We start from the raw sequence: 19909 nt of genomic DNA on the forward strand, positions 1-19909 counted from the left end.
TGCTCAGGTATTGTAAAACAGATCACTGACAACGGTCCTGAACTCCTTGGATGTATATACCAACACGCTCAGACAGACTGGTGCCTACAGAATCACAGCTGCACACTCAGTGAGAAGTGCAGTTATCCAAACTCTATATATTTACAGTGGCATGCACATACAGTAAAAGGGTTTTCATGCAGTCAACATATATATATGTATATGGAAATCCAGACAGGATAATTGAGAAAAGTATCTGGAATAAAATTTTGGTATCTGAAAATAAATTTCTGGTATCAAAAAATTTGGACTATGACATCCAGCTTATTTATAGACACTAGCCTACTGATATTTGTGTGTATGGAATATCATTAATATAAATCAGTTCATAATATTTTGGTAGTGATATTAGTCTAATTTGAATTTTATATTGCACAGTAGTATTGAATGCTAGACCTGATTTTTTTAAAGTAATTAATGAGCCAAGTTACCTGAGAGAAAAACAAAATGATGATTATAATTAGAAGTGTTCCATGACTGCTACCGACTGTTTAGATGTACTTACAGGTAGGATTTCTAATTAAAACCCTCTTGATGCTTAGACATCTCTCTGTTCATTCCTCATTAAAAAAGTGGGATTTTTTTGCATTAAGGAATCCCTTAATAGAAAAATAATAGAAAAAGTTACAAGTAATTACATTCTCTGTGCTATTTGTGGTGAGCTATTCCTAAGAGAAAATGAGCTGCAGGTGTGTAACTATGAGATATGCTGGCATTGATTTCACTTGTTTGGAGAATTCCACCTGGAAAAAACTTCGAATTTAGGCTGTGATTTTCAAAGAACCCTCATGGAGCTGGGGGAATTTCAGGGAGACCTGGGCATCTAGCTCCCTGAGGGCTTGATAAAAATTGCATTACTTATGGGAGAGGAGGGAAAATAACTCACCCCAAGCTATTCTGTGCAGAACTATGTAAATATACAGTACGTTACAAGCACAGTCCAGGATTTCCCAAAATGAGTCTAGGTCACAGAAATGTCTGACAAAGATATTAGCTAAAATTGAGGACTGCAATGAATGAAACTGATCAATGTTTTCTCAGTCAAACTGTATTTCAAGCCTGTGTCTTCAAACAAAAAATTCAGTCCTTTGTGAAAATGAAATCTGTAATATTGCAGCAGTGTTCATTTGTCTTAGTTATCCTCCAAAAGCCTCCACTATTCTAATTTCCAGTAAGAGCTGAAATATTCTGCATACGGGAAAAAAAAAATCTGCAAAGATATTTGCCAAACTTCTGAGCTGGCAGCAAAAGTTTCAGTTATACCAAGGAGATTTCTTTCTGGTAATGCCCTAACAAGACTGAATTTTCTTCTCCCATACTGTCTGCATCACTTAGATATGGATGGCTGTCACTGATGCTCACACATTACCGGTGCAGTTATATTTATGATCCTGAAATTCATTAACTTGCAATCATAAAATGGACTAATGGAGTAGCCCTTCTGCAGATGCAAACTGTCATACCTTTACTGACTTCACTAAACTGATGCTGGTTTATATCACATGAGAGTCTCATCACATAATTTGCATTATTATCGTTTCTGAGCAAGATCAGTAATGTTAATAAGCTTTAGCAGTAGTAAATTCAGCCTCCCACTTTACATCAAAGCCAGAAGGTGAAGAGGAAGCTGAAATAAGGTATAATTCCATCCAGAACTGTATGCTTGAAAGAGGAACAGCAGCTTCAGATGATTCGAGGAGCTGGGATATAATCCATTTTCCCACCAAAATCCTTTTCCTGGACCAGAATTTGGCTCTAAATACAAAGGATATAAAACCAATCTTCCGTCTTTCTCCAGACTGCAATTTTATAAGACAGAATTTGTACACATTTGCTGTGTTCAATCACTTCATGATCATTAGGTATGAACATTTTTTTTTAGGTATATATTTTGAGGAAAAGTCTTAGAAGGCTCTTGAAACAACAGACGTGACTTTGAAGATGAGTCACCAAGTGCAGGTTGCATGCTCCCATCTCCCAAACCACTCAGAACTTCGTAGCCAGAAAAAACAGTATCACAATATGAAGTGAGGGAACCCATTTGCTTTGATAGTAGATGCCTTGTTGTCCACAGCTCACACACTGGAGAGCGCTGGGACAGGACCGCATGTACCTGAGTGCCAGAAGAGTCAGTTTGAGAGGAGGATAGGAAAAAGAAAAAAGAAATGAGCGGGCGGAAGAAACAATATTGCTCACTTTGAAGGGACAGGCTTCTGGAAGAGAGCAATGACTGAATAAAGCCACCCTGCTAAGTTTAAAGTGCTCTTTTGATATTAAGTATGCTACTTTCTCCTGTGGGAAGAGTGAGGAAAGACACAGCTCTGATGATTTATTTTTTTTCTACTGATTTAGAGGGGTGGGTTTTGCAGCTTAATTATCATTACTTTCACTTTTCTTCATGAATTACAACATAACAAAACTTTTCTCAGCTATGATAGTAATTCTGGAGTTTGAATGCTTTGATCCAGGTCAGCATAACCCAGAAGAACAATCTAGACTAGAATTTTTCCTAATTCCTCTAAAATGTTATGCTTGCTGCTACAATAGATGTCAAATGCTGTAGGCAGGTGCTTAGATTTATGTTCCTATTGACCATGTTTGACCTTGATTTGGCTAGTGAAAATGTAATATTCGTGTTGTGAAGTCCTTGGCCTTATTTCTGATTTTCTCTCTCTTTTCAGTCACTTGCAATATGCTTCCTTATTAATCTGGATCACAATGACACTCAGTTTGCAAACAAAGCAGAAAGTTGCTGGCCTTCCAAGCGGTGCTATGCTTGGACACACATGGCAGGGTACTCACACTCTCCTATGCACATGAAGCACATGAAATATGACTCTCTTCTTTGACAAAAAAGGTTGGAGTTAAAAAACAACACTAGTAAGGAAACATTTATCATGCATATTTTAAATCAAAATTAAGCACATCTGATGTGAAAAAAATTCAAGATGTTTCATTCAAAATATACTGTTGTGCAAAATGCGATACGTCTCCTGTCATTTATATGCTGTGCAATACATGCTCTTTAAAGAAATTAATTAGCCATGTATGACATTTATCTACTGATGTGCATATTATAACATCACGATGCAGGTAAGATAACTTTGCACCAAACAAAACTAAACTCTCATGCACAGCTGGTGAGTCACTGAAACATACCCGTGATGTACTGCTATTTGACACCCATCAGCTTCCTGCTATGAATTAGCTATGCAGTATCTTTCAGCAGCCTATACAGTCTTATTAAAGTGTTGCGCTATGTGTAACAACAGAACTGATCTTTAATCTTTACATGCTTCTTCAACAGTTCCTCCATATCAAGTTGATGGCTTATAAAACAGGAGTGCTACAGGCAAATTAACATGTTAGAAAAAGAGAAAAACATCTTTAGGCTCTAACAGTGTAATTAAATCTTTTGCAAATCCTAAGATTATGTTATATACCCATCAGACAGTGACTACAGGTTCAGTATTAGATGGAAGAACTAAAAAAGGGGAATGCCTATTTCTGGGTTTGATTAGGAGAGAGAGGCTTTTCCTTGTTTCACTTATGCCAATGAAAGCTTCACAAACACCTACGTGTAACAGAGATATGTGGTGTAATCATCCATTATATTTTTTAATGTGTTCTGTTCCTTCCCTGCTTATTGTTGGAATTGGAAAAAAAAAATAAAATAAAATAAAAAGAGGGAAGAACATCTGAGCCACAAAGTGAGAGTTCAGATCCAAAGCTTCTTCAAGCACAAGGATTCATCCTGGCTTATTATACAGGCTAAAAGTCATGAAATTCGAATGGACTTTCCGAGGTTAAAAGATGTTAGGTTTCAGGCCAATCTTTAGAAAAAAAAAAGTTTCAAAGACATGGAGGGAGGTTATGGAATAACGGACAGTGGGTGAAGGAGAAGCTATTGTATTATCTGCTATTCTGTTGCCATTCCCTCTCTATCTAACTCTACTTTTTCTCTTGAAGCCCCTTAATATCCAAGGCTGTGTGTGAGCATTGGCAAAGTGCACAATGGCAGCTGCAACTGTGAGTGCCAATGAACTACCAGAATTTCACTCATCACTTCACAGAGTGCACTGGACTACTCATGCATAGAAGTCTCTGTGAAATTGAATTCGCTTCTAAAATTCACTACATAAAAGGAGATTTGTTCCTCAGTCCTCCACACCGCAGTCTTATCTCCATTGTGCATGAAAACCAGGGAAGCACACTGCTTTATTCAGACCAAAATGTCAGCAAATTATGCTTACGTTATCATTGGGATATTCATACAGATTCTAAGAAAAATGGTCCTAGATTCCACATTCTAGGGAACATGATCTTTTTGCCATCAGCTAGGTTTAAATCCAGGTCTGTAACACGAAAGCAGCACCAAATGTAAAATATGTTCTGCTTCCCATGAATGCTTTGGCATTACAGGAAATGTATGCACCTTGTCCTGAATTTCAGGTCTACGTTTGTGAATACTTTTGAGTTTAGAGAACAAAAAGCCACAAAAGAAGACTTGTATCTAGAATTATTAAAAATATCACAGAAATATAATTCTCTATTGTATGTCATTGAGTTTAACAATGAAAAATTTAAATTCTGGATAAATGATACCCATAATCAAAACTAGTAAATCAAACTTTTATTCTGACAACCTGGATGCAAGGCCAAGGTAAAAGCCAATTCATTAATTTTGTCTTCTGAGCAAGCTGAAATTCAGAGTCTTGATTTTTACAAGCAGACCCAAAGAAGTCAGCAATAGAAATTTCCCTTTGAAAATATTTTTCATCTGAGGCAGCCCTGAATTATATCTTCCATGACACCACGTGGCTGTACTAATAACAATCCAATGTAAGCTCCCTACACTGCTCATTTCCTGGCGAGCTGCTTTTAGTGAGCATCAAGGTCCGAGCAGCAACAAAAAAGGAGCATAAGCTTCTTTTGTATCGCAGCTAATGAAATCTAGAAACTATGCTCTGTGATTTTAAGTGGATTTCTAAGATACAGTGAAAAATTCTTGGAAAATAAATGAAGCACATACCGGTACACCATGATGGCAATACACACCAGAACAGATACCCTAGCCAGCCATTAGGCACTTATAGAGACAGAACTTGAAAGACAAAGTGTTCATATGACTTTTTTGTGGGGAAGATGGAGTGGGACATAAAGTAGTCAAATATTTGGTAACAAAGCAAACCATTTGTTTGTCATTCACTGCATGACAGCTGATATCAAAGGCATTGGTGAGCTTTCCCAGAATTTCCTAGAGTCATTACTTTTATTGTGGGAAAAGTTTGCAGTGTGAGAAAGTTTGGTTTGATAATGTTTATGTGATATTGTCCACAAAATGAACAACAGGCAAATAAAAATGGTGTGTATATGTAATATCTGATTTGCACATTCAGTCAAGCACTTATAGGCTCCAGGGTTTTTCCTATGCAGTAATAAAATTGTGAAAAACTTCCATAAAGAAGAACATCACAGCTAGTACTGTAGGCAGACAAGGCTTATTGTCAGAAGTAATGCTCTTTTATTAAACTAAATGTGACAAACAGGGAGTGGAAGGGGAGATGTTTCTGGTACACAAAAGTCCTTTTTCATGTTAGAACTCATAGGCCGTAACACCGGCCTATTTTTGTTTCTGACACTGGTTGAACCAATAAAAGAAATTACCACTTCCCACAAGAAATATGTTATCCAAATCTGTTCATATTCTGCCATTTAGGGTCATCCCCTAAAATCTCAGCTCATATATGACCAATAAAAACTTGTTAGTTTGGCACCTAAAATCTTTGATAATTCTTTCTGCACTGGCTTTGCTCAATGCAGCAAGATGCTAAGGACTTTTCCTCTTTCTTTCTCCTGGCTGCCAGGGACTACAGCAGTATGAAATATCAGATCTGAGAAAAAAAAAGCCCTCTGGCAGAGTCCAAGAAGCACAGACAGAAGAAGGAAACAGCCGCAGTGAAATGCTCAGGGATAGGGAATAGAGAGAGATTAAGACCCCAGGGGAAACGGATAGGCTATGATGTTGATTCCACTGAATAATAGTTCAGCAGACCTCTGCAAGCCATTTGGAAAAGGGACCTAAATATGAAATAATACGTCAGTCTGGAACCAAAGAATATGGTTTCAAATAGCGTTTGTAACCGTGGTAGAGTAGATATTTTTCATAATAGAGTGCAGTATGGAACTGCTATATATGGGTGCTCTGGGTGAGTTGAGTAACATTTCCAGAGGATCCAGTAAGACTTTCATGAATGCCATTTTATCACTATCATCATCTGTATTAGTTCCCAAAAGCTGTAGCCATAGATCACAATCCCAGAGTGCAAAGCATTGCACAAAATGCACATGTCAAACCCGTGTCTATGCCTCACACAGTTTACAACCTCACTTTCAGATAAACTCCTTTTCTCAGCTCTAATCTGTTTTGCAGACATTCTTACAGGACCATGACAAAGAGATACAAGGAACTTTCTGCAACAATACCAGGAGTTACACTAGCATGGTCCAGGGACACCGTGAAAGGGTTCAGATTACGACCTGACTGTACAATACAGCATACATAAAAATCACAGAAGCTATAGAGGGGGCAGGTTATACCTAGCACATCCATCAGTAACAGAGACCAGAACAAGCAGATTACCAGCAACAGCAGGATATATTGTAACATATCTCTCCTTTTTGTCACTAAGCCATATGAAGCATTTGCTGTAGAATTATTCTTACATCTCTTCTGTTGATAAGCTACTTAGCAAGGTAGAGTTGAAGCTAATCTGAGTACTGTATGAGAAATATGACGTGCTATTTCACTGTGCCACTGTTTGATATTCGGTCCTCTCTTTCCAGGCACTTTTTGTAAATTGCAGCTGCTATCTCAAAGAGAAATCCCTTGGCCCATACAAAGGTCATTAAAAGGCCCTGAATGTAGAAGAATCTCCTGAAAAGGAGGAAGATAGCACATTTTCTCTTAGTTTGCATCCGAGAGCCAGGGAAAGAATTTTGATATCTTTAAACAAATTCTTTCTAAACTGCACAATAAAGCAATAAAATTCTGCTGCGCTCAAGTTTGATAAATGACTTATTAATACAATTGAATCCCCTATATTAGATCTATTTCTGAAGAAGAAAGTTCATGTAAATATATCAGGCACTATTCCGATGCCCATATGACAGATATTCTACAGTGCAGCCAGTATCTTGCAATTATTTTCTACTGTAAATCTTTTGGCAGTCTAAAATAACTCAATCAGAGTTTATAATTTCAAGGTCCCCATGCCCGCCCCCCCCCCAGTCAGCAGTTTTATAACCTACCGATCTTCCTTCAAAAAGAGCTGGTGATGATCAGTGTTTATTCCAAACCATTTAAGAAGGCAGCTGTTTATTAAAGTGCCAACAGCAATGATTGATTTCTGATGCTCATGAGTGCATCTGTTTTCTAGTTAATGACATCACTGCAAGCAAACAGATATTGCAAGCTGGGACTCTAATAGAGAACTAAAGCAGACATGCCTTCTCTATAAAAAAATAAAAATCTATTTTGCTCAGAAAAAAAATATCTATTAATATGTCAAATGTTCAAGTTACATTCATGCCAACTGGCATTCTTGTATGCAACTGGCATTTCTTCAAAAAGAATCTGTGGGTTAACGGTGTTTATATTAAAATCTCTAAAGAGGACATCTGTTAGCTGTATTTCCAAAAGTAGTGACTGATTTATGATCTAGTAAATCACATCTGTACAGGAAAAAAAAGAAGAACTGAACGGCAGTGAAACTAACATCTGTCATCAGGCAAACACAGACCACGATAGTGAATGAAAAATTGATGTATTTCAGGTCAGGAGGGTTGTCCTTAATTCTCTCCTTTTTTAAGGTGTTTGAGATAAGGAATAAAATTGAACGTGCTCCAAGCTCCACTGAAACATGCAAAAGCAATGGCAGTTTAAACCTCATTTCTTAGGACCAAATTTCCATCAGGTGTAAACCAGCTTGGTCTTACCAGCTTTATATTCTCGTGCGTTCTAAAGAATTCACTGCAGCTCATAGCAGCATCCAGAAAGCACTCGTTATATCCATTTAAAAGTCTCTTTATAATATAAATGGTGTTAAAAGAATATAAAAAACATACATAACCATTTCCCTGGCAATTCCTTGTATGCATCAAACAAGGATATGGAGCTGAGAGCACTGCAGCCAACTCTTGGAAATCCCTAGGAAATGTTTCATATTTTACAACAAACATTGTTTGATGTGCTCAGACAGCAAGGGCATGACTCAGAAATCCAAGACTGTGAAGAGCCTACCCTGACCAGAGCTGTATCTTTGTGAGGATGCATCAGGAGGCAGAGTACTGGATTCGCTCTTGCAAGTTCTGCCTCCCGCTGCCACATGCCTCTGTGTCGGCTCATCTCAGCCTTCTGGTATTTCCTTACAAGTCCCTTAAGTGTCTGTCTCTTAAGTATATGCTTCGTTTGGTATGCATGTTGTTTGCCTTACTCTGTAGTACTGCATACTGTCAAGAGAGAATTGAATGAGAGGCATATGATCTTAAAAAACAGCCATTTAAAATTCTGCACATTAGGAAAAAAAAAATCAGAAAAAAACGCAATCACAGTTTGAGGTCTGCAATAAAGCCTGCAAATTTCTTGGCTTTTCTCCTTTTCCTTGGCTCTTGACCTGAGTAACAGAAGACTCTGAAAACTGGAAACATTATTCTATAGCAATGCCTGCTTTCTCCCTAGTATTTCATTGTCTATGCTTTTCTTTCCACCTGCATTCTTCCACAGGAGCACCAGGGAACATCACTGTTCTCTTTACAGAAAGCAGGAGATGACCTATTCAGAGCCTAATGAGTACCCTCATTCAAGTTTGAATCTTTAGCTTTAAGACTAACCTTAACCCTACCCAGCCATTTTCATCCTTTTTATTTTCTAACTTTTCTCTCCTATAATAACTCTGCATCTCATATCCTTTCCCCGTTTCACTCATAAGTTCAATCCAACTACAAATAGAGTGCGTTGCTCCCTTACTTTTCCTTATCTCGTTGCATCTTGAAATAATTAGCAAAGCGTGTTGGAAACAGTAGAAGGCACTGGAGAGTCACTCTGGCTGCAATAATCTTTCCCCTGCAAGGTGTGTCAGTGTTAGCTCTTTTGGTTCAGTCTGTGAACCCCTACATCTTCACCTACAGAGGCATGCTATGGCACAGTTTGATCCAAAGCTGGCAGAAGCACCAGATGCTTACAGGCACTGTTGAGCTTGGAATCAGCTCCCACTACTGCTCTGTGTAACTACTTGAAATCTGTGGGTACCCTAACTCGTCTCATTAATGGCTCCACGCTATCATTCACAATCAATAGTAGGATAATAAAACTTCATTTGTTTCAGTGCAAGATTGTGTTTAGTATTATCAATATTAAATGTAACCTGCTAAAGTGTAAAAACCATCATGCCTCTCAGAATAAAATGCTTCCACATGGACAACAGACCTGACATTTGAAAGTCTGAGTACTTATTTTAGCTTTCAGACAGGCAACTAAGCCAAGGGAATTGCTTGAGAAATCTAGCCCTGTCTCTTCAGGGAATTTCAAGATATAAAATATCCCTTCCTATGATTACATAGATTATTCAACTATGAAATGTAGAGGAAATAATTGTTTTACAGTAGGTTTTGATAATTCATATTATCAAATCAGTATTCTCATTTTGCAATGTTTGATGCTGTTTCATTATATTAATTAGACAAAGTTAAAATAAAGAAAACAAGCCTCTTACAGCCTTGGAATACACAAAAATTAGGGTTGCTTTCTCATGACTTTTTTTAGTTATTGTTAATTTGCCCTTCATAAAAGTCATGGGAGAAATTCTAAGCCTTGACCTTTTCTGCAAAAGCTTAAAGTATTATGCTACCCTTACTCCACGGGTAAGTGCTTTTCTAGGCATCCCCAATACTGAATTTGATATCCTAAATATTTTCATTAAAATCATTCTTTTGGGCATGGATTATCACTTCAGGTAGCCAAGCAGCAAGTGAACTTCCCGCTGTGGTTATACGCAGCAAGCCATCCGACATATTCAGGATACACGTGGCAATTATGGAAACCGAGCCGCATCGAGACAGACCCTTAAAGGTGGTTTGTGGGAACATACTGAACGACTTGGGATGGGAACTATCTACTAGCAGAAACAAGACTTGTACTAAAGCTGATTAGATCATTTCAGAAATTATATTGATAGTTTTTAAGTCTTGTAATTTAATTTCCATCATTTACCACCAAAGCTCAGATCAAAAGAGCTCGGGTTTATAGGCAACGTACACACGTACAGGTTGCCGTAGAGTAAGAAGTTACTGTAGGTGAGTGCATCGGTACAGGAAGCTTCTGCGGAGCAGAGGACAGACATGGCACTTTGGCTTTGCCCAGTAGTATTCAACAGACTTAAAATACCAGAGGGACAGAAACAACTTCAGGGGACTGAGGGTGCTAAACCAAAGGGATTCATGTCCCATTAATTCTGCCGCTCAGAGAACAATTTAGGGTTTTCATTTATTTTTTGTCTCATTCTCAGATGACATATGGCTATGCTTTCTAAATATAGCCTGCATTTAAATATTGACTGTATAAAGAGAAAACACTTCCATTATTTCAAAGCTTTAGGGAGCGTAGTTTTGCTGCCCAGTTTCCTCTGATTTTGAGGTGGGGAATTGCCAACTGTCCTCAAGCAGCTGACCAGGGTAACCAAACAGATGCATTCAGCATTAGCACATTACATGCTTTCAAGGCTGTGACTTGAATAAGAACAATAAGAATATGTTATTTCTGCAGCTGTCAAATTATTAGGAGGTTGTTGTAGCTTTTTTTTTTTTTTTAATTCCTAGTAAGGAGAACATACAAGTTGAAGATGAGAAGAAAAATGTACAAGGTAAATGTATTAGTTTGATCCCTAAAGCGCCTAGCACCATATGCACACGTTTGTGAGGGATTCTGCTTCAGTGAACAACTTGAACAACACATAATTTCTCTGATCCTGTTTGATCCCGGGAGAAACACTTGCAGGTCGCTGTTTAAATGAGGAGAAAATTGGTTATAAATCAACTTAATTTTCAAATGTATTAATCCAAACAGAACCCAATTTTGTGTTAAATGGTAGCATTTAGAAAGGAGTAAAAGAAAATCTCAGAAAGAAAATCCCTTAACTTCAATTTTAGCTAGCACTGAAATTTAAGTCTAGATGATGCTATGTCTCTCATTTTTCAGGTCTCCAAATTTCAGCCGTAATACAGAACATGAAGGCATAATTAGTCATAAACAAATTATGTATGCATTTCTGTTTCTGTAAAGGTAAGTATAATGGAATATTTTATCCCCCTTTCCTGTCTAACTTTGGGATAAAGTACAGCCTATCAAGAATAATTGTTACTTGTAATTTCTGAGGCCTTGTATTTCTTTTGAAAAGAAATGGTTTTAAGTCAGAGCAAAGTGACTTGGTTGCATTAACACCACAATTTTTAGCCAGCAAGAATAAAGGTTTGAATTTAATGCCACATTTTTCTCTCTGCTCTTTCATGTACCCATTGAATGAAATCAAATTTGCAATTGTGTCCTGCACTGGCACACAGGAAGGAATACTGTGTACCCCTCCAACTCCTCTCCCCAAGGAACTTGATAACAGTTATATCTCTAAATGGCTTTTGCTTACATCACAAAACCACTACACAATTCATCACAATCCAGCTGTGTTCAAAAGAAAATTGGCTGCTTTGATATGACTTCAGAGCTTCTCCTTTCCCTTTCTTTTTATGGCTTAAGTGGAGAAGAAGTAGAAAAAGTTTTCCAACTAAGATCCAACATTTGTGCATTTGGTTGTTGATAGAATTTTTCACAAGAAATGCACAAAGGGGGCTAATCCTGCAAAGCGCTAGCTCCAGTCAAGTAAAGGGAGCTTGCCAGAGATGCTCAGCATCTCACAAACTGTACTCCAACTGACAGCACAAGAACAAAATGACTTCAAGGTCAGAGAAATGCAAAGAGCTTAAATCTCTGCATGCTCCAGACATCAGCTGTGCAGAGTGCCTATATTTCACATTAGAAGTTGCCACATCATTTTTATAACAATTTTTGGAAAGTATTGAAAAAAAATCAGGAAAAAAGACAAAATAAATAGGCCTTCAAAGGCATTCCAGTAAATACATACTAAAACATAGACAATTTGGACTATATGGCTTTCTCATTAGCTGGAGGACAAATTCTCCTCTCTTACGCTGATACAGCTGTTACCAAGTTAATGAGTAAGGTCTGGTCCAACTGGCTTCCTGAAGCCAGCATTTTTTTAATACCAATATGTAGCATGCTGGTACTCAGCAATGGGCTTTTATCTCTAAACATAGCAGCACCCTCAAAATATTCAAAAACCAACAAACAAATCAATGAACCTATATGAAAAATCCAAATGGTGTTGTATTGATGCACACTTGAGACCATCAGTAGTCTTGTCTTTGTAGGTCCAGTAAGTATAGCATATAAATAGGTGTCAAAATCTCATCCCTGCTCACCACTGATTTACTCTATGAAAACAGTCCCTGGCCCTGCACACATGCACACCCACCCCTCTTTTCAAGCAAATAATGTAGTTCCTGACTTTTTTTTTTTTTTTTTTAACCACATGGTCAGGAAAATAGTATTCCCATATTTCTCTATCTCATACAAATTGTGAGAACCATTTACGTTTGTGAGATGCTTTGAATACATATTATCTGAGCACAACTAAGGAAAAGAATGGTAATTATTCATAGCTTTCATTTTCTGGCACATTTAAAACAATTTTCTGTGCCTCAACTAAAGCGATCACACCCAAACCTGATCTCCCTCAAACCCCTGTTCTCAACATGCAAATATTACGATGCAAATGTGTAAAACAGATGAGACAAGTCTGAGAGTCTTTAGTAAATATGTTGCCTGTTAGATAAGATGAATTACAAAGTTATTTTCTTGAACATTTGCATTTACAACACTTTCATCTAATTCAAACCATTCAAATTCAGATTGTCAAACATTCTTTGGATAATGATGTCTACCAAAGTATGCTAAATACTTAAAAAGGCAAGAAGACCCTTTTTTGAAGGAATGAGAAATGTACCTACATATACATTTATACACACACACATATAATATAAAAACCACACAGATATATGTAAGTATATAAAAACATGAATGTTGCAGAGAAATCAGGTATCTATAGTAACAACTTGCTGGTATTCTAATGTCACTGTACTTTCTCATAATGGGACCACTAATGAAACAGTTGTTTGATGTTCCATTGCATATAATGATAGCTTTTTGCACCATAAGTAGACAGCTATACAGAAGTGTGTAGATACATTGTTACTGACAAAAAAAAAAAAAAAAATCCTAAACCAGGCCATTAGAGAAAAAAAAATCCGTCATTCTATCCTTCCTTTCTCTGATTTATAGTTAAAATATTTCCAGTGCACATTCAATTATGGTTTCCTTTATACTGCAATGTAAAAAAATAAAATAATAAAACAAAGAGATGGCAAAAAAACATTAGAATAAGAATTTTCAGACGAAGATAGCAACATGCTATCACATTCTATGACTTACTGATCCTGGAATTCTCTCTCATTCCCTGGGAAACCTAATCCTCACTGGCAAAAAAAATATTTACATATATTTTTATCTGACAAGGAGATAGAGCATAGTTTTGGGTAATTCACTTTGGGATTATTCACTACTTTTTTTTTTCATTTGTTAAATCTTTTCTTCCTGCTTCTTCCTATGCTATTTCTCCTTTATTCTTCAGCAGATAAAGCAAAATTGACTCACAATAGGACAAACATTCTTGTCTGACCAGACTGTCAAGTCCTTCACTGACAGAAATTTATATGTTGCAAAATAGAGATCTTCCTCTTTTTCTTTTGGTAGTAAAGTGGAAAAAAAGGTTTAAAAAAGTTTTAAAGCTCCAGTTGTGAAGGTGGAATAAGGCTCTGTGTGGCTCGTTTGCACCAACACACATTAACAAAGTGTTTAAGGCTGTGTTCATTTTCACTTTTCTACCCTCCAAGGGCTAATGCTGCAATTTTTCACAGGGAACGAGCTTCCTGCTGTTCTCAAGCCCTATGCTGAGGAACAGATCAGCTCATTAGGCATTACAACAACTATTCTGACATGCAAAGCATGTCAGCATCCTATCCTCCTCTGTAGACTTAGAACTTCTGTGGCAGGCAGAGACTTGTTTGGAAATATTAATACAACTATTTCCAATGGTTTATGTTGTAAAGAAATGAAAGTTTGGAAATGTTTACTGCAGATGGTGAAATACAAAGGGTCATGCACATGATATAATGAACTGTCTTTAACAAATTACTGATTTGTGTGCTATTTTCCACTGAACATGTTTAAAAGCAAGGTTTCACTCTGGCTCTGAAATTTCACTGTGACTTCTAAAGTAATAATTCTCTGCAAGACTAAAACTTCCAAAAACATAACAGCACCTTGAAAACAAAAGCCAATGTATTCAGACATCTGTGCAAAGATATAAACAAACACCTTTGAGACTTAACAAAATCAGACTTTAAGTACGTACAATTCATACAAATGTGTTCCAAAGAAAACGATGTTTAAATGAAGTACAATTTATGTGCTGTCCCTTTCGGTCTCAAACTAGTACATCCTTGGAAATGTCACATTTTTGTCTATAATTCCTACATACTGCTCTTCCTAACCCACACTATAACTGCAAGCAGTTTTTTTTTCAGTAATATGGCTGTTAAATTTAGTGCAGTGAATACACTGATCAGCTCTTCTAGCAATGAAGAGCACTAAACATCCTCTAGTTTACGCATGACATAAAAACAAAAGAGATCCAGAACATGTGTGAACAGATGTTGCAGCCTAGCCCACAATAATAACACAAGAAGACAGGAGAGTTTCACTGTGCCACAGCTGGCAGGAGTTGGCAATCAAAGGGGATACACAACCTCAGAACCTGAATCTGAAGCCTTTCACCGATAGTGCTCATGGATTGATATCTGCAGTGCTTTCTGGATATTTTGTAGGTGGTTGTCTTCTGTTACGGGTATGAAATATGTTCCCCTCTATTTCATACTGACATTTTCAAGGTTGGACTAAGAGCCATATCACACAATACAGAAGCGCACATCATACCGACCAGTGCTAACCAAGGGACTAGCCCCATGGCTATCCTTATAAAGCCTTCTTATTGTGTATATCTTGCACAGGAGTTATTCTATTGCATGTCTACTAACAAGAAAATTAACTAGGAAATAGTGTAAAATCAATGCTTTTTAATTTTTCAGGAGGAAATGTTTTCATAAAAAATGATATAGTATACATACGTGTAAGTAATTCTGCAGGAAAAAAGGAAGTGATCGCGTTGCCAAAGCAAAAATATATGCAGAGCTTTTGTAACAAAAGAAAAGGTGGATGCCTTACTATGTAAACTACATCCTTACTAAGGACATTTTCACCTTGAATCCCATCAGCCATCACTTTCAGATGAATTCTGTTATTGTTTGTGTGCACTCAAACAGCAAAGGATGTTTTACACAGCTACAGTTTTATAACAGTTTGCCCTTGGCCTAGGCCCATTGGAATAAGCAGAACTAGTAAACAACCTACACAAACAATGCATTTCTTTTGTTATCTGAATTTAAGATGTAATGAGTTATTTTTCTCTGAGTAATTACAAAGCATTCTAAGTTTTCAAACCTTTATGACATATAGCAAAATATGACTTAGAGCACAGAAATAATAATAAAAAGCTCTCTAAAAATTTATAGCCTCCTGTATGTTGTAAAAATGCCTTGCACATTCATTATGTCTCCCACTAGAAAATTATTTCCACAGTATGCTTTAATGAATCTGGAGATGGTTTCAACACCTAGCTTGTAGAGAAGCAAAACTACTATTTTCCCTGTTGATAGATTGAGGCAACTTTGAAGCTTTCATTCATTTAGTAACTGAAACACTTTCAGACACAAAACTAAATACTCCACTTTCCTTATAAAAACAGAAAATTAAAGACATTTTTGTACATGGTGCTAAATTTAAATTTCTCAAATATGGCTTATTAAAAAAAAAAAAAGGCAAGGGGTGGGGGTGAGGGAGTGAAGAAAATCCACAAACTATCTAGAGTGCTGAGTTTCGGATGCAGTCTTAATTTCAAAGAGAGAACAAACCATGACTGATTTTATCCGAACTTAAAACATCTTTATAACAACGGGGATAGAGGACGGATATCATTAAATAATATTTTGCCCACAACCTGAAAACCATAGCATAGACCCAGTCTAGTCAATAACAACTGAAATTCAATTCTCTGAAAAATATCTAATACAGGCACAGATATTTTTCCCATCTGTATGTATGAGGGGAGGTACCTCTGTCAAAAGCAGTCTTTGGGCGTCCTTGCAGAGTGAAGAACGATGCAGCACAGAAGTGGGTCATGTGTAGGTTGCGCTGGTCTCAGTACACCTGTGAGTGTTTGAGTAAGTGAATAACCAGCTGCCAGTCTTGCTGAGCTGAAATGGAAGAAAAAGAAAGTCAGAAGTCAGAGTGACTTTTCACAGTACAAGTCTAACTCTGGTCACAGGTGACCATAAGAAAGTTCCCTGAGCAGCAGCCTAGGCTATCAGATTTTGTCTTTCATGCTCTCAACATCGTGAGTCTGCACTTCAGTGAGGCTGCAGCAGGGTCCATGCTATTCTATACAGATTACTGGCATTATGGTTACAGTCAATATCATGCCTAAAGGACACAAGGAGTTCTACAGCCTGGAAAAATATTAAAGACAGATACAAAGTGACAAAATAACATTGAAATATTTTGTTGATTTTCAGTTACGTTTGCAAAAGTTTTCAATATTTCTATGCATTATGATGAGAAAAATTAAGATGCCTGAAGGGTCACTCCTATGCTACATTTTTGCTGCATAATGAAGGATTCCAGATTAATAACCTTCCATTAGAACTAAGCTCAATTTATATCCTTATACATTTTCCTAAAAGTCTAAACACAGAAAATAGGTACTGTAAGTATCTCTATGGAGATTAATCATTATTATGGCTTTACTCAGCTCTGTCATGAAATGCAAAGATTTTCTTTGAGCTGTAACAAAAATACATCACAAACATTCCATCTGATGTAATTTCAGCCAGTATTTTGTGACACCTCTGAATTGCATGGGAGATATGAAAGTGAGATGTCTGAGAGTAGTTGATTGCTGTAAAGATCCTTTTTGCATCTTTGTTTTGTGCTTCCAAACATTTATTACACACACACAGAGTTAAATAATGTGGAATCAAGAGCACTGCTGGTATCGGGGCTCCTTGTGGGCCCATGCAAAGTATTCTGGAAGTCTTGTTTAAAATAGCTAATACTTCTTGCCCTTTTTCCAAACATACTTGCATACCTCAGATCCCATGTACAAATTAAACTTTTTTTGCAGATCCAAATGCTGTAATGTAAGCAAGCCTACTCACAGTATACCCAACTCACAGGAAGCAACAAAGAACTGAACTCCTGACAAGGGAACTAGGAGTAGCCTGCTCTCCTAAGGCTATCATCTCAAACAAATGATATTTCTCCCCATCAACATTATTAAAGTCTTTGTGTCTTGTGATCTATTTATCATTGTCTTTCTCCCTTTCCTCATATCACACATCTTGGTCTAACCAAATTCAAACATTAAGGATCTCTCATGAGGCAGCAGTTGCAGCCTTCCTGTCTTTTCCGGCAATACACACATAATTAATAATAATAATAATAAAGAATAACTGTGTGCAGCTGGATGAATTATTCATATGTGAATATACCAAACTGCTTGACATTATCTTCATCTTCATATATATCCAAGAAGGATGACTATGTCTCTTTCAAAGTAATTTTTCTAGTAGATAGAAGAGTAAGGTTTTTGATGTGTGCACAGTGAGGTACAGTTAAGTGTGCATAATGCAAAGCAAAACTTACCCCAAACCCACACAGTTTTTGCTAGGCTGGGCAGATTTCTGTACATACAGAAGCTTTTGTGCATACTGCCAAAGGACTTATGCATGTGTATTGCTCACATATATAGATTAATTGGTGTGGCTATGCCCACTTTCATTGCATTTTTTTCTGCATATGCTACTTTGCTTGACAATTTATGAATGCTTTTATATATAAACAACTCACTTTCCTCCTTTTTGCAGAGCTGCAATTTTGGAAACTGCCTGAGTGATTTTATTATTTTTTTTTTCTTTTTTCTGTTGCCATACTGGCATCCTTTTAAGGGAGTTCAAGAAAATAATGCATCCTTCCTTATTCCATCTTACACTTTAAAATACAGAGTCAAAAAGTTAATCTAAAAATGAACTCATGGGACCAAAGTCTCAGACACTGTAAACTGGTACAGATTCATTCACTTTGGCAGAGCTAGAGCCCACAGCTAATAATTTGGCATAGAAGCTTTACATTAGCAAAGTCATTTAAAACTGTAATGATTTCCACAGAAAAATTTTCCCTCTTACCATCCTGATAAACAAGCTTTTAAATTTAATATCAATGTCCCTGATATTGTGTAAGCAGCTACAAATGATTCTGTAATCAAACCACTGTTAACAATTCTATTACTGATGTATGAGCCAAACTCAGAGCAGACTACGCCTCCCAGACCTGCTTCCCATATTCGCAGGACCCTGTTTTGTGCTGTAAACCAAGCAAAAGCAATGCTGAATTTAGGCAGCAATTTCTACTGGTACACCAAAAAAATTATTTTATTGCTAATGTTATAGACTTGACTCCAGAGCATAACTGTACTTCTTGAGCTTTCATCCCTGAGTTCTCTGGACATAAAGACACATTTATTTTTGTCCTGAAAACCTCCTACAAAATTTATGGTTGTCTTCCAGGAAAGACAGTAAGGAAAACATAGCTCCTCTAAAGTAATAGTACTAAAGCTGGTGGTAGAGAAAACAAAAGATGGAGAATACACTGTTGGATACAGTCTTTTAAAAAGTTATTTAAGTCCTTGTTTAGATCTGCTGGACAACTGAATAAAGCAGGCCAGGAACTACAATGAGTAACCCCATGGAGAATAAGAGACGGCTCGAGATTTTTGAGGGACTTGTGGCTCTGACGACACCTTTGAGCAAACCTCTCTAATCATAGTATTTAAGTAAGATGTATGCCAATAACTGATGACTTACAGAGTCACCTGCTTTTATGAACTGTTTCTGACTTTCACAGTTAAATAGAAAGTTTCTGTCTCCGCAGTAAAAAGGGATATGGAGAACAATTCATGTTAAATAAAGCAAACTCTGAACAAAGTCATGCGCACGTGATCATTTTTGTATATTTCTCATTTCCACAAAATGAGATTTACCTAGAGCTCTAATATTTCTAGACATCTAATAATAGACTTCTAATACCAATGCACAGTACAAGCAGGCATACGTATCTAGGTCATATTAGTTTCCAGCGCATTTAAAACATGCTAGTTATATCCATAAGTGATGTAAACCAGTGTAGCTCCACTGATATCAGAAGTTCCAAATGAAGATGAGAGCTGTATAACTGCCTGCTAACAGCCTGGAGGATGCATTGCCATTTTGAAACGTAACTGGATAACCTCCTTGGAAGCTACTTTTAGAATTCATTTTTATTTCAGAGGCTTTCCTAACATGACTTCCCAGAACAGAGTGTTCTGTTTATTAATAATTACTATTGTTACTATAGAAACAAGCAAAATAAACAGAAATTACCTATAATTTTCCTTTGCTGAAGTTCACATTCATGATTGTGTTACTGAAGTAAATCCTCAGGAATATTTGAAAAATTATGTAATTATCTCCAAAA

The 19909-nt window shown here is 36.9% G+C and overlaps 1 protein-coding gene across 1 annotated transcript in view; it reads right to left on the reverse strand.

The window, feature by feature from the left end:
* CDH4 (cadherin 4) overlaps positions 1–16596 on the reverse strand; it is a 525850-nt gene extending 509254 nt beyond the window's left edge. Inside the window, exon 1 of the mRNA XM_013188900.3 lies at positions 16456–16596. The gene's annotated coding sequence lies outside the window, so the exon portion shown is untranslated. The remainder of the gene's footprint in view (positions 1–16455) is intronic.
* Positions 16597–19909: the final 3313 nt, after the last annotated feature.

This window comes from Anser cygnoides, chromosome 16 (assembly GCF_040182565.1).
Source record: "Anser cygnoides isolate HZ-2024a breed goose chromosome 16, Taihu_goose_T2T_genome, whole genome shotgun sequence".
Taxonomy (NCBI): domain Eukaryota; kingdom Metazoa; phylum Chordata; class Aves; order Anseriformes; family Anatidae; genus Anser; species Anser cygnoides.